Source organism: Oxyura jamaicensis, chromosome 3 (genome assembly GCF_011077185.1).
Source record: "Oxyura jamaicensis isolate SHBP4307 breed ruddy duck chromosome 3, BPBGC_Ojam_1.0, whole genome shotgun sequence".
NCBI classification, from domain to species: Eukaryota; Metazoa; Chordata; class Aves; order Anseriformes; family Anatidae; genus Oxyura; species Oxyura jamaicensis.
The window spans coordinates 81,468,128-81,493,730 of record NC_048895.1 but is presented as its reverse complement, the minus strand read 5'-3'; the positions used below and the strand labels follow the sequence as shown (position 1 = coordinate 81,493,730).

Sequence of the window (25,603 nt, the reverse complement as noted above, 5' to 3'; positions counted from 1 at the left end):
AAGAGAAGAGAAGAGAAGAGAAGAGAAGAGAAGAGAAGAGAAGAGAATCATGAATGAAAAATATCTTGAACAACATACTTCTCTTATTCTCATCTTTCTAAATGTGTGTGTGTATTTAATCAAGATTGCAGCAAGAATCCACCTTGTGCACATCACTGATTTCTCTTCTTACTGCAGGCAGCCCTGCTAGTTGCTGAACTTTGGCCATCTGCTTGAGCCTAAGGGGCAGTGATATTAAATTAACCATAGTCTGACATTTCTTTGATAACTGACATTTGCACAGGCAAGTCTTCCATGCGCATGTGCACACTAGGAAATTAAAGTGTAAGGTAAATAAGATTATTGTTGCGTGTTTCTTCTCAAAAGCATATTGCAAGCCATTATCTCTCCCTCTAATGACTGAAATTCTGTGTGCAAAGCCAAGTAATTTAATTTACATATCTCAAATGCATGCCATTTTGTTGTTGTTGCAGGGCCTGTACCGCATGCCTTGTGAATGAAATCATTTCATCGTCAAGAGCTGGCACAGCTGCGGGCGGATAACGCCTCTTGTCACGCTGGGAGAGCACAGATACGCACCAGAAAGTGCTGCTCGTCCTGTCCCTCCAGAGCACTCTGGGCTATTTTCAGGGAATGCTTCTGCCACTCTGCAGCACTCTGCTTCCTCCGAAAGAAAACGCTGTTCTAGATTGAACTCAGTTATTGATCTCATCACATTCCCACCCAAGCCAACAGGAGTTTTTCTATCTTCGGCAGTGGCAGCAAGATTAGGGCCACCATAATTGGATGCATTTCAAATGCATGGTTAGAAATCAGCAAGATGCTGAAACATCCTGTCCCTGTATCCACTGACAAGTGGCATAAGGCTGCTGGGTGAGTAGCTACCTCAAAAAAAGTGCTATATTCAGATAAAGAAAACAAGTTGATTGAAGTACATAAACTGGAGAGTCAGGGACGAACACTGCATTTGATGTGGGTATGGCAGAGGATATCAGCATGGGATGCCAATGATGAGGAGCCCAGTCTGGTATGTCGGTTCTCTCAAAGACAGGTGTCTACACAATATCCAGGTATGCACTGGGGAGCAGCTATGTACTTCTCACAGCTTTCCTGTGCAGTGAGATTATCATAAAGATGTTATTATTTTTCTATATACACAATGATGTTGAGATATCAAGTTCTAAGTATGGGGAGCAAAAAGTATTTGACAAGCACATACCGCACTTATTCTGTCATAGACTCCATCTGTAAGGAAAGAGGAATAGGTAGGATTTTTTTTATTGTTATATTTTTTTCCCCAGTGCTCAAACACACAGCCTTGGGATCAGAAAAGATTGCATTGTCCACATCATTAGGCACCACAACAGTGGGAATTTAGCACTTCAGAAATTACTTTTCTGTCTGGCCTTATTGTCTCCAAGGAATTCCTCAACGTATAATTTTTCTGCAGTTGTCTCTTCCCATGTAGAAAAGAAAAGAATTTGTCTCTCTTTGCTGCAAGTTGCAGTCCCTTCACTATCAGCTGATAAATGGTCTCAGATTTTATTATTTCTTCTTCTTTTGCTCCCAGGGTAACACCTCCTATCATCAGTGCCACCTGTGATTTCTCCACTGTTTATAGAGTTTTATTTCCTCCAGATTTAGTTCCAACTGAGGGAAGTGTATATGTATCTTTTCATCACATGAGCCCATTAATCTCTTCTGGAACAATAAGTCTCACTGAGACCTGCTGTGGTGAGTAAGGGAGAGCGGTTTGAGGGGCTTGCTAGATTTTGGCCCTCCTGTTCTTTCCCCTCTCATCAGAAGGAGCTACAGGTGGTCAGGTCTTGATTCTGAAGCAGGACAAACTACTTGGCATATATGCTAGTATGCAGGGAAAGGATTTCACTTTGATAAAGACCTGCCACTGATTTATTGGGATTTTTATGCCTTTGGTGTGATTTGCTAAAACTCTAGCCCAAAGATGGATTTCCAGATTTCAGGAAATGCGAATACACATCACCATTCGCACTGAGCAGTTCTGCCTGAGAGCAAGCTCTGCTCTGGGGAGAACAGAAAATGCACGTCCCAAAACGGGGGAGTCAGCGCCTGGAGCAGTAGGTCTCTGTTTCTGATGCTGAAGTTGCTCAGGATGCTCATTCAATGATTGTCTCCTCAGATCCAGCGGCCACAAGGAAGGCAAAGATGCAGGATAGGTGCGCTGTGGGGCAGCAGAGAGACAGCAGATGGGGGAGGCAGCAGCACCCACAGCGGCCTCAGCAAGCACAGCTCCTTGCTGAGGTGTGTGGCAGTGTTGTGCAGGTCTCAGCACCTGTGAGAAGTTACTGGGGGAGGCAGGGTCAGCTGGAGGAGGAAAATCAGGTCTTGGTGAAGGACTGCACAACCTGAGTTGAAAGATCCAAACTTAAAAATCTTTTAAGCCCCTGAGGAATCAAGGGCTCAAGTTTGGTAATCCATGGCTTCCAGGGCAAGCCACACAACTGTGTGTTAGATGGCCCTCTTTTCTAAGGAAAGGTAAGTTAAGGAGACACCTTGATTACTTTATTACTGCTAGCACTTCATTACTGCTCCCACCGCTACCTCAGTGCTCCCACCAGTGAGGTATGGCTGTCACAGGGCAGGAGCAAACTCCAACTAGGAGTGGTTGTGAGTTGCTGAAATACACCTTGGTTTTGGGGTCCCTTTTTCCTCAGAACTTACATGAGATCCTATCAGAAAACTGGAGAATTCGTCAGAAGGTACCTATCATCTGTGGACCACACAGCTGCTTGTTCTTGGATTGAGCAACATGAAGCAGTGTTTTACAACTTTGATACTGGAGTAAAATTATTTTTCTCCATTATAAAAGCTCTTCATTATTCAAATGAATGAAAGAAATGGAAAATCTGATGATCTGAAGCATAAGCAATTAGTAACACTCCCATTTCCTCTCCCTGTTCTTTGAGGTGATGCTTAATACATAAATTCTGAGTGTTTTTCTGGAGTGGAAAATGAGAAATTTTCTACAGTCTCAGGGCAAGTGGGTTTAAAAAAAATCATCAAAAGATATAAGGAAAGCTAGCAGTAGATATTCTGTGTGATGGATGATGTGGATGTGGTGACTGACTGATACCTCTCTCTGTTTTACGTGATCACACCCTTTACAAAAAGCTTTCCAAAATAGTGAGAATCTCAGGTTTCCAATGGCATGTTCAGATGTATGGTCTCCTTTGCTCATGATAACATCAGAGATACTTTTGATTTCTTAACATTAGAAGGAAGCAGATTCAGCTGAGCTGCCTTAGCATTATTTGATATGCTCTTAGATATACTTGTTAACATCTGGGATGATAACAGTTAAATAGCAGTGTGAATAGCAGTGTGAATAACAGGATTAGCTCCCGAAGCCTGCTCAGTAATATCAAATGCTCTGTTAGTTTTTCCTTTTTCCTTTTTCCTTTTTTTTTTTTTTTTTTTTTTTTGGCATTTGAGCAGGTTGATGATTTTTTTACCCAGTGTCTGAAAAATATTAATTAATATTACATTTTAACATTTTAAGTTTCCATGTCACTTGGACTGACACATCCAATTTCAATACAATTTGGTCTTCATTTTCACCATGAAAATTTCATTTCCTGTGCTCATAGTATATGCCAGCCCATATTCTCTGCTTCACATTCTTAAACAACAACAACAAAGAAAATGTATAATGAAAATGTCATGTTCTTCTCACGATTCTTGCAATCACAACTACTTCCTTGAGGTTTTACTCTTAGCTAAATGTCTTCTTTTTCTTTCAGTTATGAAATATTGTAACTTCCCGAGTATAAAAGGTGAATAATTTACTCTTGCTTGGAAAGAAGTTTGGCCCCTCAACAGCAGAAATCTATTGCTTCAGCAAGGCTTTGGCTGATAGTTTTTTTCAGCTCCAAAAGCAGAAAAACTTCTAGTAAGCATTGTGCTGCTTTTCAACAGAGAACAAGAAGAAACACATCCAAGTTTTAATCTGATTACTCAAACTAAGAAATGAAAACACAGTTTAAAATTGTGAAGGGTGCTGATGTTGTTGTTCACAAGTGCAGCTCTCCTGAGGAGTATGGGGTTTGCACTGTGTGGGGCAAAATGTGCACTGACATCACAGTGTGTGATAAGCATTGTACAGTTACATTTTTGTACTAGTGATAAAAGATTGCCTTTGCCTAAACCAGGCAGGATGTAGCTCTTAGCCGTGGAAATTCTGGCAGCTCATTGCATTGTACACAAGACTAATTCAAAGCCAAGTACAAAACAAAAACATCTGCTTATTCATCAGTCTGATCCTGCAAAAATGATCTTACTGTGTATCTCTGGGAGAGAATAGCCTCATTACGGAACCAAGCTGAAGAACTTCCCACAATCAGAGAGCCCTGATTCCCCCAGAGCTTTAAATTTTACCACTTCTTCTCCTTCTGTGCTCATTAAACATTAAGGAAAAAAAAAATTAAAAAAAAATCAATGAACTAATAAATAGGAGCCTTTCTTTTAGGTGACCATCTGGTTCAGGTGGATAATTATCTTCTGACATCTGTTCAGTGCATGGACTGTATGGCAGTATTTAAATTGGTGATCTTAAGCCATTTTCTAGTGGACAAAAATATCTGAAGTAGCAACAACTTTCTGGGGGTCTTCAGGTCAAATAACGTGTCTTGTCTGGAAAGCATCCAGCAGCATTTAAATTCTAATGCTGCTAAATGGTAATGAACAAGCCAGATCTGCTTACTGGCAATTCAACTTGTCAAGAGATGTGCTGTCTTCACCTATAACCTTGAAAATGCACAGTGAGGATGTTAAAAGGAAAGATTTCTGCATTCCACATCTCCATCCTATTGCCTGCAGCATTGCCCTTCAAGAGTCTACAACAATTTCCCTTCTCTTCCAAAGGAGAATGACAAAAAAAAATTGCACAAAGGCATATTAGCATCTGCTTGGGTTTTCCAACCAAACATAGTTGAGTGACTCCCATATGGTCTTGTATTAACTCACCAGCTCCTGGCACTGTCAGGAGTGAAAAATGCTCTGTATTTGTTAGGAGTTTTCTGAAGAAATGTTCTCCACTGAAAATGCCATGTTTCTGAGAGTGAAAGTGGGAACAGGAGAGGGTCTTTCTTTGATAAATACACCCAATTTAGAATGTTTTGCTTGAGAAGTTTCAACATGTCTTGCTTTCTGGTATTTTTTTTTCTAGTCCAAAGCAGCTTTCAAATTTCAGGTAGTCTATACTAAAAAGGAATAAAAATGATCAAAGTAGAAAGGCAAATCTAAACTCTTTGAATGACCTAATCTGAAACTGTTTTTAGAATACGAATTCATCCCAAACTACAGGAGTGGTATAAAACAGCTACCTGAGCAAACCCCTCTAAGTAAATCTGTGATGAGTTTCTGGATTTGTGTGGCTCCTGCTTTGGTGTTGTTCCCTGAGGGGACTTCCCAGTAAATTCCCTATGGGAATGTGCTCAGTGATGAGCTCAGCCTTCGCTTTTGGGCAAATGTGTCAGCACATCTGGGATCTCTTTTGTCCAATGTACAGAAAACAACACCACCTCTTTCTATTGGTGCTTTCCCAGGATTTATTGAGGGTTAGGAGTGACAAAGCCTTATGTGTATGGAGCTCTAATCTAGAAGATGACATCTTTGCAGCCTGTCTGATCACACTTAGATAGTGTTGTCTGTGCCATGCTTCTTTTTTGTTCTCCCCTGAATCAGAAATATAGGTTTCTGTTCATTTTCACCCAGTCTAGGATTTCTACATTGGTCATTCAGCCTTGCTCAAAAAACAGGGGCTAGGAGAAGCATTCTTTGACAGGTAGCAAGTGAAGATGCTTCTGGTCTCTCCCAAAATGATTCGTTAAAAGATATGTAATCCAGTAGCAAAGCTGAAAACATAAGGGACTTGGTTGCCTACCTGAATGTGTAATGGTTGCTGTTGCCCAGCTGGAACAAAACACAGCTTCTTTTGTAGAGAATCCATGCTGTGTGAGGCAGAGAGCTTGGAGGAAAAGCCTTCCAGAGGCCCAATGTGTGGCTGTTCTTCAGATCTAAATGGTTGCTTCTCTATATGAGCTGAGTAGTCAGTGACCTTTGCATGTCATGAGCTGCCCAAGCATCGCAATGAGCATCAAGGCATGGCTTTAGCAGTAATCCTCCTATGCGCAACAGGCAGCAGACCCCCAAGTATTTGTCTGTTGAGAGTTGTGGGGAGTGGAGGGTAGAAGTAGGCCTAGGGGTCCAAATGGAGGATGGCAGATCCCAAAACAGTCTCTACAGCTAAGCACACCCTGTCAAGAAATGAGAAGCAAATAAACGCATGCTTCAAACATATTCTCTAGGAAAGGAAAGCAGGAGGAATGTGATTTTAAGGTGGAAAATCTCTAGGTCTGCTTCAACCAGGCACCAACACTCAGAAACTCAGAATTCCTCTTCAGTCTAGAGGAAGGACACTTTACAATCCCATGATGTACATCTATGTGAAGGACTGAACTCAGGGTCTGGACCCCTGACCATCTGCTCCACACCTGTGCTAGATTGCTCCCTTGCTTTGACTTGGCTCTCATTGTGCTTCAAGTTGGACAATGCCCTGAGAGAGGTTTGCCCCCTCAATCACTCCTACCTCAAGGCATGTAGTATATACCCTCAGCCTCATGCTATTAAAGCTTCTCTCTTTTGGGCTGCAAGGCCACCCTCCTAATATTTTGGTCACAAATATAAACCCTTCCCCTGTCCCACAGAGGAAATAATAATTATATGTTAGGGTGATAGAGGCTGCACATACAGCCCAGAGGAGCTGCAAGAAAATATTGGGGATAGTCACAGAGACACAGAGTGACTGAGACTGGTAGGCAGGCATCGCTGCAAATTCTCTGGTCCATCCCTCTGCTCGAGCTGGATCACCTAGAGCAGGTTGCCCAGGACCATGTCCACTTGGGTTTCAAAATTCTTCAAGGAATGAGATTGCACAACTTCTCTGGGCAACCTATGGCAGTGATTGACCACCCTCACAGTAACATTTTTTATGTTGACATAGAATTTCTCATGTTTCAGTTTGTGTCCATTGCTTCTTGTCCTGGCACTGAGCACTGCTGAAAAGAGCTTGTCTGTCCTCTTTGCACCCTTCCTTCAGGCATTTACATACATTTACCAGATTGCCCTGAGACTTCTCTTCTTCAAGCTGAACAAGTCCCAGCTCTTTCTCTCCTCATATGGAGGACACTCCAGTCCTGACCTTCATACTTCCCCATCTTTTTTTTTCTGCCCCTGCTTCTAGAAGTAAATACTGCTTCCTGACTTTGGCCAGTTACTGAGAGACGAGGCACTCTCTCTCCATACAACAATTTCATGTTGTGTGCATCACCTCCTGAGGTCAGATTCATGATCTGTACTAAAAATCAGTGAGGAATTTTACCACCCTCCTCAGATTACAATGCTACCCCTGTTCATTTTAGCAGGGTTTTATATGTGAGTATGAGAAGAAGGTTTTGTTCTGGTGCATGTACAAACTCTGTGGTATCCTTTGCTACCTTATTAGAAACATATCATTTTTCAATTATTTTGAACTATTAAAAAAAAAAAAAAAAAAAAAAAAAAAAAAAAATTACTAATTTATTATAAAAATATAATTTTTAAATTATTTTTAAATATTAAAAAAAAAAAAAAAAAAAAAAAAGAAAGAAAAATCCATGCATGTTTTAAAGTTAGAGTAGAAAGTAAGTTGATGTCATTGGAGGAAAAAAATGAAAGAACTGATTAGAAACAGTACACGTTATTCTTACTTTAGATATTTTGTGACTCCTTACATTCTCCTTACTGTTTCTCAATACCCACTCTATCACACTGTGAAAAATTTATTAAAGGTATTTTCAGAATATAATCTCTCTGTCTCACTATTCAAGAATGAAGAAATGGAATTTATTAAATTGCTGTTATTTCACTTCTTCCCCAGTATATTCACCTTCAGGGGGGAAGGAGGGAGAAGACAAGTAGTTTTTAAGGTCTAGCTGTGCATAGCCATTAGGATCTAGGGTGCATGTAAACCAACTTACACAGCATCGCAGACAGTGCTGCAGAACAGTATTTACTGAAAGAAAATTCAAGGCTTTTGCCTAGGTCTGTTGGCAAAACTTCTCCCTAGAGAAATGTATAAAACAGCTCAGCTTCGTTTTTGCCTAGTTGTAAGTCCATAAGCTACCATGACAATTTTGTAATGTGGATTTCATGGACTGAAGCCCTGGATGTATTTAACCACCTTTAGAGATTTAAATCAAACCAGTATCTCTTCCTTCTTTAAGGTTTATGGAAATCCCATTTTATTGCCCAGCGGAACAGAATTTATCATGCTAAATCACTGTAGCTCTTGACTGTGTTCATAGTGGCACTTCGTTTGTCAGGGCTGTGAAATATTGCATTTTAAGGACAGTATTCATGCTATTACAATGTTGTTACTGTTCAAATTCTGCCCAAGGTCCATTTAAGCTTATAGCATGATTTTGTGATCTAGCAACATAATAACACAACAGTTAGTACAAAGTACTTATCTGAAAGCAAAAAATGACATTAACAAAACATGCAGGTGTCTCAATTATATTCCAGCCTATGTACTTTAACTTTTATTGCAGAGATTTTGTAATCTGGTTATCCTCGTAAATGTATTCATAACAGAATCTACAGTTAATTATTTGCTAAGGTAACTTTCATCTGTTTTTACCATGTTATCACAAGTATCTAATGTCTTTTCAAATCAAGCTCACAGATTTAACCTGACAAATCAGATTGGATGCAATTAAGCAACATAGATGTGTAGATAAATGTTATACTATATGCAGTAAAACTGCAAAACTTCTTTCTTAAATCCCAGGGGTTTATTTTGCAATGATTTAGTCCTGGTAGATTGAGAAGGTGTAGGTCATTTTCAGATGGCTAAACATAAACACATATATTTTCATCACAGTGATAACCTCCTGTCTGAGCCTCGTTACACAAAGCATTTGCTTATGCTTTTCTATCTCACTTTAATTGGAGGCAACTGTTCCAGCTGGACTGGTTGTCTTATACAGAAGATGATGACGTTGTTAACAGGATACAGGTTCCTCAAACCATCTGTCTCTAATGGCAAGATGCAGGGCTATCTTCAGCATCTTCCTATTGGCTGGGTTTTCCAATGGCAATGAAGATAACATTTCTGTTCATGTTTCATCTGATCTGGTAGCCAAACACACTCAAGCTTCTCTGATAACTCTAATGTTCTTACAAAGAGGTTTAATTAATGACCTAACTTTTCTCAGTCTGTGATATCTTGTCAGTATTACACTTCCACAGAGACATGTAAAGGTAATAAAATAAAAACTGTGGTATCCAAAAGTGTTCTCATGTAGGTCATACAGTAATTGTTCCTCTGAGCTCAGACCACTGAATTCTGAACTCCTGCTTTCCTTTTGCAGTGGGTGTGCTGCTGTGCTTGCCCGGGATCCTGGTGCAAACCTAACAACAGTCTCAGAGCATCAATGCTCACAACTTCAAAAACCACAGGTCAGAAACCAGAATAGCATGAAACTGACTTAAAAACAGAATTAACAGTAGTAGTTGACATGGACCAGCAATAGTCTGCTTTCTTTAGTTTCTACTGCCCAATTTTTGACTTACTTTTCATTTTGGAAAGTCAGTATGGGTTGCTTGCAAAAAAATTGCAGCTCTGGCTTTTGTGAAGCTTCTTTGACTTCCAACTTCTGTTGTCTTCTTCACACTCCTGTTCCAATGGACACTGCATGAAATCTTGCCCCAGCTGCCAGCATCCTGGCAGATGTCCTCTACTCCCCTCGTACACTGACAGCTTGCCCCAGCCTGCTGGAGGCAGGTTTTCCTCCTCACTTGTTAATTAATATGAACTTAATATTGTGATCTTCTGAAATACATTTGCTTTTTCTTCAGGATAACAAACTTCATCTCCCTAAACCACTGCCTGTTCCCCAGTCACTTCAAAATGGCCCTTCTGCAGCCCAAGGGGACTGAGAGGAGGTGGTCTCATTTCAGCAGCATTAGCTTCCTCTACCAGAAGGACCAGGAGAGCCTTGGCAAAAAGGGAAGCCTGGGAAATGGGGGATTATGGAAAACCCTTAATACTGTTATCAGGAGTCTTGAAGGAATACATTATCTGCCAGTTTCTTTTAGAAAGAGATAACACACTAATTGGGATTTTTATTAGTTTGCTTGATACATTGGCTCCTTTGCTGGAAATAGAGCAGTGGGTGCAATTAACATGTTCTTGGATATCTTTGGTTTCTTTTTCTTTATAGTTGTCTTGAAGAATATCAGAATTAAGAATGAAAAATTACTAAAATACAAAGCTCTAAAAGCTGTATGTAGCTTCAGCTCTCTTGCAGACTCTAAATGAAGTAAGAAACAGCTTAATCCTAAAAGAAAAAAAAAGAAAAAAAGCTTAATCCTAAAGAAATATGTTTCCCAGCAAAGGATAATTTATAGGCAGTGGACATTTAAAGATGCTCCTGACTAAAAGGTGTTGGACTTTGGTCTATGTGCTTCTTGTACTTTGAGAACAGTTTGAGAAACCTGGGGCCAGGAAAAGGAACAGTGAAGGCCTGTGGTCGTCACAGGACTGCATAATTATTTTCTATTTCATTTTCAGAGATTCTGGTTTCAATTCCTGTAGCTGGAGGATGTGTGAGTTATCTGAGAGCTGGAAGCAGTGCATAAACCAGCAGCTCAGTCATGGCCATCGCAAAGGCTTAGCAGAGAGTATTGTGCCTCAGTCAAAGCTGAAAGTAAAAGAAGTCAGTATGGCAGCATCATAAATGGTGAACAGATAAAATATCACAGTTACCTACAGAAGCAATTACTGAAATTTAGTTGTTGTTGTTGTTGTTTCATAAATCAATGAGCTATTTCCATTCTAAACAAAAGGCAAACTTAAGGACTTGATTATTTTTCAAAGGTATTGAAGTTGCAGGTGTTTGCATAATTTCTATCTGCATGTGTATACATTTTTAACAAAAGTGAAATCTCACTGCTCTTGAAAGGAAATGCATTGCAATCAGACCATGCAGGCACTCTTTAATCCTGTGCACTCAGGTGAAAGAACAAACATGATCACAGAAGTCAAACAATTTGTGTCATTATGCTGTTTAGAACTGTCTCTTCTGAAAGGAAAAAAAAAAAAAAAAAAAAAAAAAAAAGTAAATTTTAAGCACTCCAAAATGATATCAATTTAGTATAATGTGAAAATTAGGGGTGAGGTTTTGAAAAATTTATTAATTAAAATTGTTTTGAGGTGGAGACTGATCAGTTTATGTGCAGTATTAAACAATTCCTTTCCATGGGACTATCCCAGAATGCTCTTTCCTGTCCTGAAGGTTTTCTTTGTGCTTAGCTTTGAAAGTGGCATAAAAATAAATAAATAAATAAATAATAATAATAATAAATAAATAAATAAAAACATGAATTGTACTCTTTATAGTTAATACCATATCTGGTCTCTGAGACAGTGTATGTGCCACAATTAAAGCCCCTTGTTTAAATTCTAACTTGCTTGGTTGTTACATGAAATGGCCCTGGCCAACTATTTGGGCTCAGAGATATGAGCAAGCTGTTATGCAATGATGTAGATGAAAAACGACTAGTTATGCAAATTTAAATTACCTCACACTTGCCCCAAAATAAACGCATGTCCAGACACTTGCCACTAATCAGATGCCACTAAGCATTAAGCAGTTACTCCACAGTAAACTGTCGTTATGCTGAAACCCACAGAAATACAGGAGCTTGCTCTTGCAGATATATTTCTTGAAAAACAACAACTTGTCCAGTAATTTTAGGTTTTCTCTACAGCCAAGAGACAGGTCTCAGTGTTTCCTACCTCAGCAAATACTAATTGCTGAATAAATTCCATTTGAAAATAAACACAAGCTTGAAAGATCTGTAATTTGCTTAGAGTACCGTAACAAAAATAGTATCTCACATTCATGCACAACTGGATGCAGTGCAGACAGAGACACATTGTCCTTAGGTCTGAAAGAAATAGAGTTACTATCTTTGAAGCATACAAAAGCAGCTATCCTGGAGCCATGGCTCTTGTGGAGTGTGCAATAACTCCAACAGCAATCAGAAAGTCCACAGTGAAACCATCTAGACCAGCTGGAAACCAGCCAAGTGACAGTCCTGGAAATAAACTAGGAAGGGGGAAGCACACCATAACAGGAAGATCTGTCACCTGAGTTCCACAGGAAGCCATTAATGATCTTTAGTGAAGGTGCTTTGCTGCGAAATACATGGGGAGTCCATGTAGTTGTGTGGACCCAGCTCAGAGGTTAATATGGTGGTACCCTAGAAGGAGAAAGAACAAGGCTGATGGACACCTTTGGTTAGAAACAAAGTCCTCCGTTTTCCCTAGTTAGCATTCTTCAGGGAGTATTATTTAGCTGTGAGATGTGCTGAAGAAAAGCAACCTCAATGCTCAGCAAGAAGACACTGGTCACACACCTGCCTGGGAGGCTCATACCTGCTATACAGTAAGGAGGGAAATAAACCAGGTGGGGAAGAAAGACCTTTCTGCTGCTGGGTATGTTTTCCTAGTGAGTGTGCTGTCAAACTGCAGACACAACTTGAAAGGCACTGGGACACCTCCAGCCCACCAAGCATCGCCTGCCACAAGGCACTGCCTGCTGAGGGGTGAGTAAATGGAGATGTTGGCCCCAAACACAGCCAAGGTGACCACTTCCTTGGTGAGTGATGCTGAAGGAATGGGACAGGTAGTTTTGACTTTTTTTATTTGTCCTCCTGAAAGAGACTGCTCAGAAAGATTTGTGTCTCTGACAGCATCACCTAGGTAAAAGATGGAGGAAGGAACAACCTTGTCATATGGACCTATCACAAATCAAAAAAAAAACAGGCAAAGGTGGTTCTGGTCTGTGAAACGAGACAAAACTGGCCACAAGGCCGGCAGCGGAAGACTTCAGTTTGTTGGTTGGTTCATTTTTGTTTTGAGAGCAGATGAGTGGAAGATTTCAAGAGTGGAAGATATTTCCAATGAAAGTGATTTTACATGATAAAATTTATTAGGTTAAGGAATCAGTTGAGAGAGAGCAACAGAATAAGCTATGGACTCCAAAAAGCAGACTAAGAAACTAAGAAACTGATGGGAAGAACTCTAAAGAAAACCAATGGCTCTGAAGATAAAGAAATGCAGAAGAGTGACAATTATTTAAAAAAAAAAAAAAAAAAATGTAAATAGCGGCAAGTTTTCCCATTGCAAAGAAAAGCTAGGAGAATTAAAAACAGACCACTAGAGTCATCTCAAGAGCCCTTTAAGACTTGAAAATTCATGCAAAAATGCATAAATTTTACATGCTTTCTTGGGCTCAGCTTTGTGGAAAAGGGTTAATTGCAATTATTTAATTATTGACATTCATTTAAGAAGGGAATATGGGAACAGGAGAGAAGAGAGAACTAGTTTTTGACAAGACATATATTCAGGCTGTCTGATGAAGAGTAGTGGAAGAGGTAAAACAACAGGCTTACTTTTAAAAAGCAGAAAAAAGATGAACCCAGAAAATTACATACCCATCAGCTCAACTTCGATCCACTGAAAGAATAGATCTAGGAAATAATAGGGAATGAAAAGACCCAGCACTGACTTGTAAATAATGCATCCTGTCATACAAGCATACTTTTTTTCTTTGCCAGGGTAGATGGCCTTGTGGCTGAAAGGGGTTGATATGATTCATTTTGATTTTAGCGAGGCTCTCGGTGCTATTTTATCTGAGGTTCTTATAGCCTAAGTAGGGAAATATCCTGTAGATGCAATCACTAAAAGTGGGTGCAGGGCTGATTTATGAAGTCCTCTTCAGAGGGGTTAATCAAGGATTCACTGTCACACTTCAAGGGCATTGAAGTGTGGTCCTACAAGGGTCAGAGTCATTAGCAGCCTCAAGATTGTGCTTAATAGCTGTGATGATGGAACAGAGAGCGTGATCATCAGATTTGAGAATGACACCAACCTGAGGAAAGAGAAACTGCAAGGAAGGACAAGAATGTAAAGTGGCTTTCAGTGAGATAAAGCTCAATAAAGTCAAGTACAAAGTGCTAAATTCAGTCGGAAGACTTTCATGTATAATGGGACATATCTGGCTGACTGTCAGCACTGCAGGAAAGAATCATACCCAGCTATAGAATGAAGTGATTAAAAAAAACCAGGGATTTTATTCAAGGATATATGAAAAAATATTAGTAAGATTAGATCATACTTGTGGCTGTAGAAATCTAAAGCAGAGGTCAGCATCTTCTCGGGGTGTTATAGAGTGCGTCACATCTGAAGGGTGTTATCTGGTGGAGCAATAAGGAAATGAGAAAGGGTCCAGAAGAGACCACCAAGGATGTGAAGAAATTTACAGACATGATTTATGTGGGAAAGAGGAAGGAAATTAGAGCATTTTGTGATGGAAGAGTGAACAGAGATGAATGAGAAAACAGTATGCAGTGATGTTATAATCTGCTGGAAAGGGAAAGGGATGCTCAGGTGTTCTCCTTCACAACACAACAGAAATCTTTTTACTGCTCAGAAAGAAGATTGAGGATGGATATCAGGAAAAACATTCTAGCAGGAAGGTGAAGGATTGGGCACAAGCTAACTTGGGAAGTTACAGAAACTCCTGCTGTATAGGTTTTAAGAACAGATTAGCTAAATATGTGCTGGGAGCTGGCAAAGGTAAAATCAACCCTGACTCAAAGCAGACTGTAATGGACCTAGGGGACTTCTTCTGACTGACTTTTCTGCAGCTGCCCTCCCTTTCCAGTGCTTTTGCCAAGCTGTCCCTCTGCCTAAGCTATCTGCAGTGGCTGTGTCTTTATCCCTACTGTCTTCTCTAGGTTTCCTAGCTTCACTGGCTCCCATTGCTCCAGGAAACAAAACAAAACAAAACAAAGCAAAACAAAACAAAAATGGAAATTTATGGCAATTGATGAGTAAACTATGGTAGGAAGTGCACAGCAGCATCCCAAGCCTCGATCATCATCAGACACGTACAATTATCCCTCCACACCAAAGGCAGGTGCAAGATCTTCATGCATAACACCTAAACTGATGCAAGTACACAAATATTTATGCATGTCTGTGTATCTCCATTCGTCTTATTTCTTTGAGAATCTTGGAAGGCACATTAATGCAGCAGGTGGCAGGTAGAGCTATAAATGACAGACATCAATGGGGAGAAGGGGTAGCTGCCTTCTTCATTCCCCAGTCCTGGGGTCTGCATGAACTCAGCCTCCTGCAGCCAAAGGCAGGATGCTCTCTGGCAGATCAAAAACACTAGAGTTAGAAATAGCAGAGAAGCCTGAAAGCTGGCTGCCAAGGCTGGAGTTATGGACCTGGTATTAAAGCTTCAAATACCAGACAATTTGAAGTCAAATTTTCTGCAGTCTGTGGTTTTCTTCTTTGAATGATATAAATAACTACAAAAGATATATCTTGGAGTGCTCTATGGACTGTCTGACATCACAGTTTAATGTGCTGATTAATATCATTTCTCTATTTCCTCCTGTTATTGATCTCACAGTAACAAAATGCAGAGGGGAAGACAGCCCACAGGTATCTTTTACAGTTACCCCACCACAGCAGTATCTCAAATCTTTTTGCTGTAGTAGCTGTGCGTGTGCACATTCATCCCTGCAGGAAAATAGTTCTCTTGTGTTTAAAAAATAGTTCCAAGAAATTCAACAAACAAAATGCTTTAATGTGGTGATAAGATTGTGTTGTGATAGCGTATGCCTTTTCACCATGTTTTTTCACTGTATTTTTTTTTAAAGAACTACTTAGACATTTGACATCTGAGAAATTGAAACACCGCTTTAGAGGATACATTGCTACAGCCCTAACTCTCCTCAGCCATGTCCCAGTATAACCACAGAAGACATATTTGTGCCTTCTATCACACAGGGTTGAACATGATTTACCTTCATTTGCCTTATGTTCAACCATTTAGTCCTTCAAAAAAGCCTGCTCATGCTAAACTGCATGAGCCCTTGACCCCATCAGTCTTACACACATTATGTCACACCATTACTGTACTTCCCATCGGTAAACCCACAGAGTGCTTTCAAATAATTCTCAATGGTTATAGCTGGTGTTAATGGCAGAGGAAGGAAGTAAAGTTAAGGCGGTGTGGCTGTGCATTGCAGTGCAATATTTCTCAGTTTTCCAATATTTTTTGTGTTGCTGAGTTCAGTATTCTGGAAAGACAAGACTTATCACTGGGTGCTGATGAGCTCAAAAGGATTTATGAAAGAAAAAAAAAAAAAAAGGGCCTCTGAAATGATGGAGTTTAAGTAGCATAGACCCAAGATGAATGTTCACATTCAGCTCTTCACATGTACCGTAAGGCTACAGCCGCTGCCTTACAGAAATATACTAGCAATTCTCTTCATGTGCATTTCATGGCTGAATTTGCAATTATAAAAGGATTGACTCTTTAGAGGACTTGCCATGAGAGCACCCCAAGACTCTCCTTCAGTGTTATTCACCAAAGCCAGTTGCCTGGCTGGAGACTCTTGGGTCCCACTGGGCAAGTGGGTCAGTATAGAAGCAGAGGATGCTTGGAAGTTCATACAGAAAGCCAAGCTCAGAGTACCCTGGTGACTTTCTGCTATGTGATGAAGAGAAATAAAGTCCTTCCCTGCAGTTCAGAGGAAGTCTAGACAAGGGACTGATGGCCCCCACAATATCTGGGACTCAAACCTTATGTTTTGGCAAAACCTCTTAAAGAGCACAGATATTTTCTTGAAAGGAAGAGCAGTCCATTTCCCTGAACCTCTGCTTGTGGAGTGCTCATTGCACACGGACACTTGTGCTGTCAGATTTAACTTGCTGAAACATTTGTACAGTTAGCTTTAAGCTCAGGCACATAAGCTGTCCTGCCAGGAGCGGTGCGTTTGATGAGAGATGGAATAGTATTTGACGGCAGAAGGGTTGAATTCCCCAAATCCTCAGCCAAGACTCCTGCAGAACGACAATGAGATGAGACAGGACAAGTGCACCTTCTACAAGAAGGGTGTCTGCAAGCATAATTGCATTGTGTTGGTGTCTGCAATACTGACAGAAATTGGAGCTGAATACCCCCAGCTTTCCCTGGTGGATTATGTACAGCGTAGTACAGTGTTCAGCACAGCAAACAGACAGCTGTTTTCTTTTCTTTTCTTTTCTTTTTTCTTTTTTTCTTTTGAAAGCAGGTGCTAAGAACTATTCAGAAAATCCCAGCACATGGACAATATAAAATTTAGAAAAAAAAATACAAACAATTATATAATTAAATCCCAGCAGGAATGAATGAAAGGATGAAAGATAGAAAGAAAGCATGAAGGATAAGAAAGGGTGAAAAAAGAAAGGAGGAAAGGAAGGAAGAAAAGAAGGAAGGAAGAGAGGAAGGAAAGAAGGAAGGAAGGAAGGAAGGAAGGAAGGAAGGAAGGAAGGAAGGAAGGACGGACGGACAAATGCAGTTAACTCAGCAAGAACAAAATCAGGCCAAATTCATAGAGTATGTTTAGAAAACTCTACATTTTTATCATTTGATTGGAATGGTAAAAAAAATCCTCCTGTTTGATTCCAGTATTTGAAAAAGGAAAACGAAAAATCAGAATCAATGCCTGGTGAACTGCTGGGCTCTCAAAGTGCTAGTATATCGTGGAGGTGCACTTACTCTGCACAAACATATGTACTGCTTAACTGATGCCATCCTGTCTGCTCCTGGTGTCTCTGCACTGACACTGGCCACTCTGCCTGTCCAGCTCTTCATACACTCTCTGCCTCCTCTCTGTCGATCAGGCTTTTGGTCTCTGCAGTTATCACTCCTCTCTGACATTAGCTACAGTCTCATTTTTCTCTTATATGCTCAAATCCTACTCCTTTTCTTCTACCCTGCTCTCCCTTGTACAAGGAAGACCTTCAGTTTCTCTGGCCCTCCATCCCTGGCCCAGTCTATTTCTGATCTTACCTCCATTTTAGTCTTTGTAAGAGGTGTTTATGGGAGGTCTGTCTCTGAACTCATAACTAAGAAGAGTCTAGCAAGAGTTACACTAAGACAATTGGAGAAAATGGCTTTATGAACAGAGGGGAAAATGCCACTTTTCATCTCTGGGGATGCCAGCCAAACCAGACCTGGCTGCTTTTCTTCCCATGTGAAATATTTCCACATAGGTATTACAGGCTAGATAGCTTTCCATCCACCCTTTTTAGACTTAAAAGACACACATTAGGCACTTTTTGATCAACCTCTAGTTTGGTCTGCTTTGTCTTGTAGCTCTCTGAAACAACTTTTGTTTTATTTTCTTTATTGCTCTTCTAACCTGCCCACAGAAGTTTCCTGAAAATCACTGGGTTCTATCTTTCATGACTTCTGCATCACAAATCCAACTTTTATAAGCTCTGTTTGACACAGACCTCTCTGCAGCTATCTTCAGTGAACTGTGGCTGGTACAAAACAAACCTGTCACATTTTGTCACGGCTCCATTTTCATCTGACTCATTTTCAAAGTGTATTTGCTCCTTCCTAATCCATATTTTTGTTTGCTCTACACAAAAATCACCTAGACTTTTCTTCTGTCCAGCCTGGATGTTACCAAGAGAGTAGAACAGAGCAGGAGAAGTGCATCTGCTTCAGTCCTGAGCAGCTGGAAACCACCACTACCAGAGAAGACTAATTTTGCTTTGGTAGATTTGAGCTCAAAGTAGATCATGTTCATGTTGCCTGTGGGAGAGAAACATGAGTTCTGATGAGAACTGTGAGCCTGCTGGGAAAGGACAGACCCATCAGGCCCTGAAGAGTCATTTCTATGGAGGGTATGCAGATTAGGATTTTCTCCAGGCTTGGTCACATTTTGAGCTCATTTTCTCAGGGAACTGAAAGCCTTCGAAAACATCCTTGCAAAATTTCAGAGCTCTAATCTAGGATTTTGGTGAAAAGATTTTCTGCATTTTTTTTCTGCAGCTACAGGAAAATAATGTTTTGTTTTGTTTTGTTTTGTTTTCCTTTTTTATCCTAAACTGTACTTTTTGACTTGGCTGAACTTCTTTTGCTGACATTTCCATATTTTAAAATCCTTCAACATTTCTAGCAATAACCAAGTGCTTAAATTTTTGTAAGGAAGATGAAGATGAGATGAAGATTTTTCCTCTTCTCTGAGGAAACAACAAACCATTTGAGAGGAGCTTTTTCCTGGAGTGATGACCAATATTCAACTTCATGGCTATGTGTCTTGGAGTAGCTTCTAAGCAGGGCCCCCTTCAGGGTGTTTTGGCTTGTGCTCACACCTCCCTGAAGTACTTGGTGGCATTCCACTTGCTGGAATGAGCTTGGCACTGGCTTTTCAGCACTGACATGCCACAGCGTGGGAGGCTTCCAGAAGTAACGTGCCATTTGCTTGGATAAGAAGTGCACCACATGTTACAGAATATTGTTTTCCCCATTTCATTTGTCTTACTCTTCCACTTGGTGTTTTAAATTAATTGAAATAAAAATATTTTCTAGAATATAAACATATTATTAATATATCGACTACTTTCACAATAACAACGAAAATAATAGAGGTATTTGTGTAGAAATCAGCATGTTCTTGTGCCTTTGCACACATTGAACAGTTGGCTGCCTTACCTGCTGTTGGTCCAGCTGTGTGACATCTTGGAAGGAGGGGAAAGTACATGGATTTCCTTGCTGAGATCCTTCACTGGCCTCATTGCTCCCAGTACTGCAGTGTGGAGTGGTAGTACGTAGTCCCATCAGAGCAAATGGACTCCAGGTTGGGCACAGAGAGATGGGGGATTCAGATACAGTCACACAAGAAGTCCTGAAAATTGTAGATCTCTACCTTCCAAAAACCAGTATAACAGTAAGGAGAATTGTTCCAATATACAATCAATGCTAAAACTGAAGCAGGTAGAAATCTCTTCCATGCCATAGAGCCAAGGGACCTTCTCAAATGAAAGTCCAGATGAGGGCTAGAGCAGAGCAGCTGAAGCAGCTCTGTGGTAAAGCTGCAGGCATAGCCCTAGGTAATGAGCTTGAGTGTCTGGAACAGGAGTGCAGAATGTATCTGTCTGTAGCCTTCACTGGTCACATCAAGTAAAGATGAAAACCTCCATCTCTAAGTCATGGTAGGCTGGGAGGCTTTCTTCTTCTTCTTCCTCTTCTTCTTCTTCTTCTTCTTCTTCTTCTTCTTCTTCTTCTTCTTCTTCTTCTTCTTCTTCTTCTTTTCTTTCTTCTTTCTTTTTTCTTCTTCTTCTTTCTTCTTCTTCTTAATTCATTTTTAATGTTTTTTTGAAATTCCACTTGAAAGCCTGAAAGATCTAAAGTGAATTCCACTTGAAAGCCTGAAAGATCTAAAGTGAAGTGAAGACTAATTACTCATGGCACCCTGTAATGTATTGTGAAAATATAATATCCATAGAGAAAGAAATCAAATTAATGAAAGATTAATGTTGTTACAGGCAGCTCTATTATATGATGTATCTACTTGCTTTTATTGAAAGCCTACAAATATCTGAAAGAAAAGAATAATGAATCTTTCATGAATTCTTTTAAAAGGTTTGATGATGAGCCTATGACCCATATGGGTGAGCTTACGCTTTTATTTTCAGAGTTTTGCTTTTTACAGATTTTAATTGCCAGTGTGACATTGAAGGGCAGAGAGAGTCAGAAACTGGCTTTGTTTCTCCCATTACTCTTTACCAGTGAAACACTGGGAAGTTACAAAGTTCTTGACAAAACTTGTCAAGATTCTGCCTCACAATTCGTCACAGTGTCTTGCTGCTAAAATATCTTTGCTATCTAGCTTCTCCTCAGTGAAAGGTTTCACAACTCAGTATCTAAATGCAGGAGAGCACATCCCACCCTCTGTATTGGTAAAGATCTTGTTAAGCTCACTACCCTCTTCTGGCAGCCCTTAGTCATCTGTATGGGAGTAAAGAGGCTCAGCCTCTGCTACTGGTGTTGCAGCACATATCCACATATTGCACCCTACAGAATTCCAGAAAACAATCAAACAAACAAAACAAAACAAAAAATATGCAAAAAACAAATAGCTGCATTCCACTCAAAGGAACACAGAAGATGTCAGATAGCTTTTTCTTCTAACTGGGGTCAGCAGTTTTGGTATTCCTTGGCTACATGATGTGTGACTGACAGAGACGCAACTGAAAGGGCTAAAGCTTGAAGCCTGAGAGAGGATTCTTGCAGGAAGGGGACATGGGAGAAGAGAGAGGAGGAGGGAATTTGGGGCAATCAAAGTGCATGTGTAAGAGTCACTTAAAAGAATATCTTTCAGCATGACATACATCTATAAATACTTTTTTGCCCATATTCCAGCTGCCAGTGATATTTCTCACTTCATTTACACAACAGGGAACAAAAATACATATTTTCAAATAGCCTGGAATGTGCTCACTGAAGAACTTTATTTTATTTGTATAAAGAAACAAGTCATGGAGTTTATATTCAGATCCAGATTCCCTTTAATGGTTTAGAGCATCACATTCTGGTGTGTTTCCCGGTCCATACCTGGCAATGAGCAGAGAGCATTATCAACAAGCAGAAAGCCCCAGATATGAGGAAAGGGATTTATAAAAAGTTTATATAACACTTTTTCTTAAACCCCTGGGCAAAATGCTGTGTAACATAAACAGACACAGCTAGTGAAGTGCGCCTCCTCCTGTGACAGGGACCCTCAGCCAGCCTGCAGAGCCCGCACTGCACAGCCACAGGGAATGTGTTTTGTTGTTCAGCCAAAGACACTGAAATATCCGTTGCTTTGTTAGAAATCTCACTCCATCTTAAACATCTTCATGGGCTAGACTAAAAGACTCAGCTGACAAAGTCACAACGTGGCCAGCAATGTGGCAAGCCTTCAGATTTCAGCCGTGCCATCACACAAGCTGCTGCTCCCAGCAGGGCAAGTGCCCCAGAGGGACTGCTAGGAGGGTGAGCACTGGGGAATCTGTTGTCATCGTTTGTCTCCAACCTGATCATTGACGGTGTCCTGCAGTGCTTTTGAATCTCTTGTTGTTTCTTTTATTTTTAGTTTGTTTTGCATTTTATTTTATTTATTTATTTGTAGATATTCCTGTTGTAATAGAGTTCTAGAGCAATACTGTGCTTAAGAAAACTCAATTTGTCATGAAATTCCAGGATTTAGGTCCTACCACACTGGGAAAGATCGTGAAAACAGCATCTGGATTTTATCCCTCTCTTGCAGCAGGGGGATGTTTGCCCAGTGTGATCTCTACAGGCACATCAGAACAGAATTGGTTCATCTGAACAAGAGAAAGTATGCAAGAGGGAGGAAAATCAAACCCAATAAAAGCTCTAAAGAGCTATGTCCCTATGTCCCCTACCCAGAACAGGTCTAATTCAACTCCAAGTCACCCAGCACTGGATTTTCCCTGGTGGTGGATGCTTCCCCCATAGGTGCTAGGTCTCATTTTCTGTGTTACATTTCTTAGCCTGCCAAAGCAGCCAGCCAACAAGTGAGTGCTCAATGTCTGCTCCTCTGGTTTGTCCTTTCAGGATGAATAAGCAGGAGACAGTTGTAAGCTATTGTCCCCCTTATGTAAATACATGTACTGAACTTCTGCTTGAATTATCTTCTTGCAAATCCATAGTAAGCATCGTGTTAAGAACCAGGTGGAGCATATCAGATCGTAAAATGTTACTGAGCCAGCTCTCATATTATGTATGAAAGGTCAGGCCCAGGCATTTTATTATTCTGTAATATTCTCCAAGATGTCATATGAATTCATCAGTCTTTTATTGCAAGTCATTAATTCATTTGCAGAAAATGATGAACTGCATTTATTTAGAATATTTCTGGAATAGACAAAGATGTTTTTCACCTGCACTATTAACAACCTTATGTTTATTGAAATATACTCAAACTCAGAGCAAATATCTGAGTGGAACTTTAATTTTCAGGAAAATATTTTTTTTCCCTATATACTAATAAATTCAATTGTTTTGGGTAAAATTTTCCTGCTCATTATACAATTACTTATTTTCTCCTATTTCTATGAAAATGAAGGCATCAGCAAATTTGCAACTGGGTCAAACTGACTGTGAAAATAGCATGTGATATTTCTAGAAGAGGTTAGATTACAAATTAGTTAAGAGTGTCTTGAAATTTTATTTACAGAGAGAAATATAAACCAGATACTTTTTACTCAGGAAAGAAGAACTGGAGTTTATCATAAGTAATGGCTGTTTAATATTCCTTATGCATCAGAGAACTGTAAATTGGGATCTGCATGTGTCTATTTATCTGTCAACCTATCTTCAGATGGCAAAATCAGTCTAAGAGAGGACACCCACAGTTACACTGTACACAAAGAGAAATAATGTCTATGATCCCACTTGGCTAGGGAAATAATTCAGGATTTTGGCTCTGCAGGATGGGTCCATACAGATAAAAGGAGACAAGTGTCTGCTGTAGGCCTGCACCTCCTGGCCCACACACAGCATATCCAGCTGCACCTCCATGCAGCCCCTGGTAGGAGGTGCCATCATCTTTCTCAGCAGCCCACCACAGTGTGCCAGGTTCCCGTTACCTTTGCACCATTTGAAGAGCATGGGCCAGGCTCTTCAAATGGCACACCTTCCCTTTAGACTCTGGTGGCTTGGGTAGGTAGGCACCTAAGCACCTTGATCATCTCCCCCATGGGAAGTTTGGATTAAGAACACACAGGGTTTGTTACATGACTCATAGTATGAAGACAGGATGAGGGAGTTGGGGTTGTTCAGCCTGGAGAAGAGAAGGCTCTGGGGAAACCTCATTGAGGCCTTATAGGCCCTAAAGGGGGCCTACAGAAAATCTGGGGATGGACTATTTGCCAGGGGTGTAGTGATAAGACAAGGGATAGTGGCTTTAAACTAACAGAGTTAGTTTAAAGTTAGTTTTAATTCAAATTAACTATATGGAAAAAGTGCTTTACTCAGAGGGTGGTGAGGCCCTGGCACAGGCTGCCCAGAGAAGCTGTGGCTGCCCCATCCCTGGAGGTGTTCAAGGCCAGGCTGGATGGGGCTTTGGGTAGCCTGGGCTGGTGGCAGATGTCCCTGCCCATGGCAGGGGGGTGGAATTAGATGGTCTGTAAGGTCCCTTCCTACTCAAACCATTTGATGATTCCATGAAATTCATCCTTGATCCCTGTGTTTGCTGTCTACTTGTCTTTCAGCAGTGATGGCTGGAGAAGGCTGGAGCAGGCTCTGCATCAGGCAAGTCCTCTCTGGGGATCACCGCTGTTACATATTGTCCCCAAAGGAGCACAGAAAGGATTAATCTCATCCATGTTCATTTAAATTAACAATGTTCAGTCAGATAAACCCATTCCCACCTGTCAGTATTGATTTAACTTGGTCTGACACTTTGACATGCTCCTGTGAGCAGCTGATGCCTGGGGTTTCTAAGGGAACCTGGTGACTTTTTGGGCTGGGAACTGCAAACAGTGGCACCTACTGGGCTGTAGCCCTGGGGATTCTTGTGTTCGGCTACAGGAATGTTGAGGTCTCCTCACCTGCTAAGTGATGGGTTTCTCCAGGCTTCCTTCAACCAAAGCTCATGGGGCTCCCTCAGATAACTAAAAGTTACCTTTGCAGTTCTGTGGGAGCTGCAGCAGCTGCTGAGTGTGCACTCATACCCCATCTCCTCCCCTGCCATTGAGGAGGGGGTCAGGAAAGGAGAACGAGTCACATACAAAGCACTTGGGTGTTAAATAGCAGCCAATGTCAGGTTCTGGACAACTGGTCTAACATCTCTCCCATGAGAGAAATATGAGCTGCTAGAGCCTCCCCCACAACAGGAGCTTTCTGTTACTGACCCCCAGCAGGACTAACCTGGTTTTGTTACCTACTGCAAAGTACATCCTAGAGGTGAAGATGGCCTTAGAGGAGTTTATCAAACTTATGAGGTTGAAAATTGTCATGCTTATTAATCATTTATAATTGTAAACATTACCTTCCCCTGATACATTATTTCCCTGCTCCCTGTAAAATTTCTCTCAGGCATCGTTATTCTGGATATTTCTTTACCCTACTGGGAAATTCCATGCTTACTTCATTTAATAGCTCTCTTACACTCCCTTCCAGTAGTCTTCCATCTGATTTCTCATGGGAACATGCCATGTATTTTAGCCACTTGAAGCAGCTGGAAATGGCAGGCACCATTGAAAAAAAAAAAAAAAAAAAAAAAAAAAAAAAAAAAAAAGATTTGACCCAAGCAAAAGGAAGAGAGAATCTGTTCCAAATATCAAGTGAAGAAATGAAGCAAAATTTCTTCTTGCTTGAAGATCGCAAATCAAGCTAGAATATTTGTTCCCATTGGAGTGACAGCTCTGACAGCTTCCATGGCTTCAGAGCTGTTGGGATGACCTGCCCTTGCCCACCCAGGAGAAGCTGGTGGATGTCATACCAATTGGTGTTTGGCCATTAACCTTCTGCAATACCTTTACAATCTTCTTCCCAGCAGCTGTACAACAGTGGGCAGCAGCCCCATGGTCATATGTGTCCAAGCACCTATCCTGGCCCTGGTGAAAAGGAGGACAATTCCTGACCTCTTG

General features: G+C 40.7%; 1 long non-coding RNA gene across 2 annotated transcripts in view; it reads right to left on the bottom strand.

Moving 5' to 3' along the window:
• The window catches only part of LOC118164880, a 26,295-nt gene extending 6,107 nt beyond the window's left edge, over window positions 1-20,188 (bottom strand). Inside the window, exon 1 of one of the 2 annotated variants that reach the window (XR_004749712.1) lies at window positions 19,659-20,188. This is a non-coding gene — a long non-coding RNA (uncharacterized LOC118164880). Of the gene's footprint in view, window positions 1-13,539; window positions 13,853-19,658 lie in introns of those variants that run through there. The other variant, XR_004749713.1, reaches the window with a different exon arrangement.
• Window positions 20,189-25,603: the final 5,415 nt, after the last annotated feature.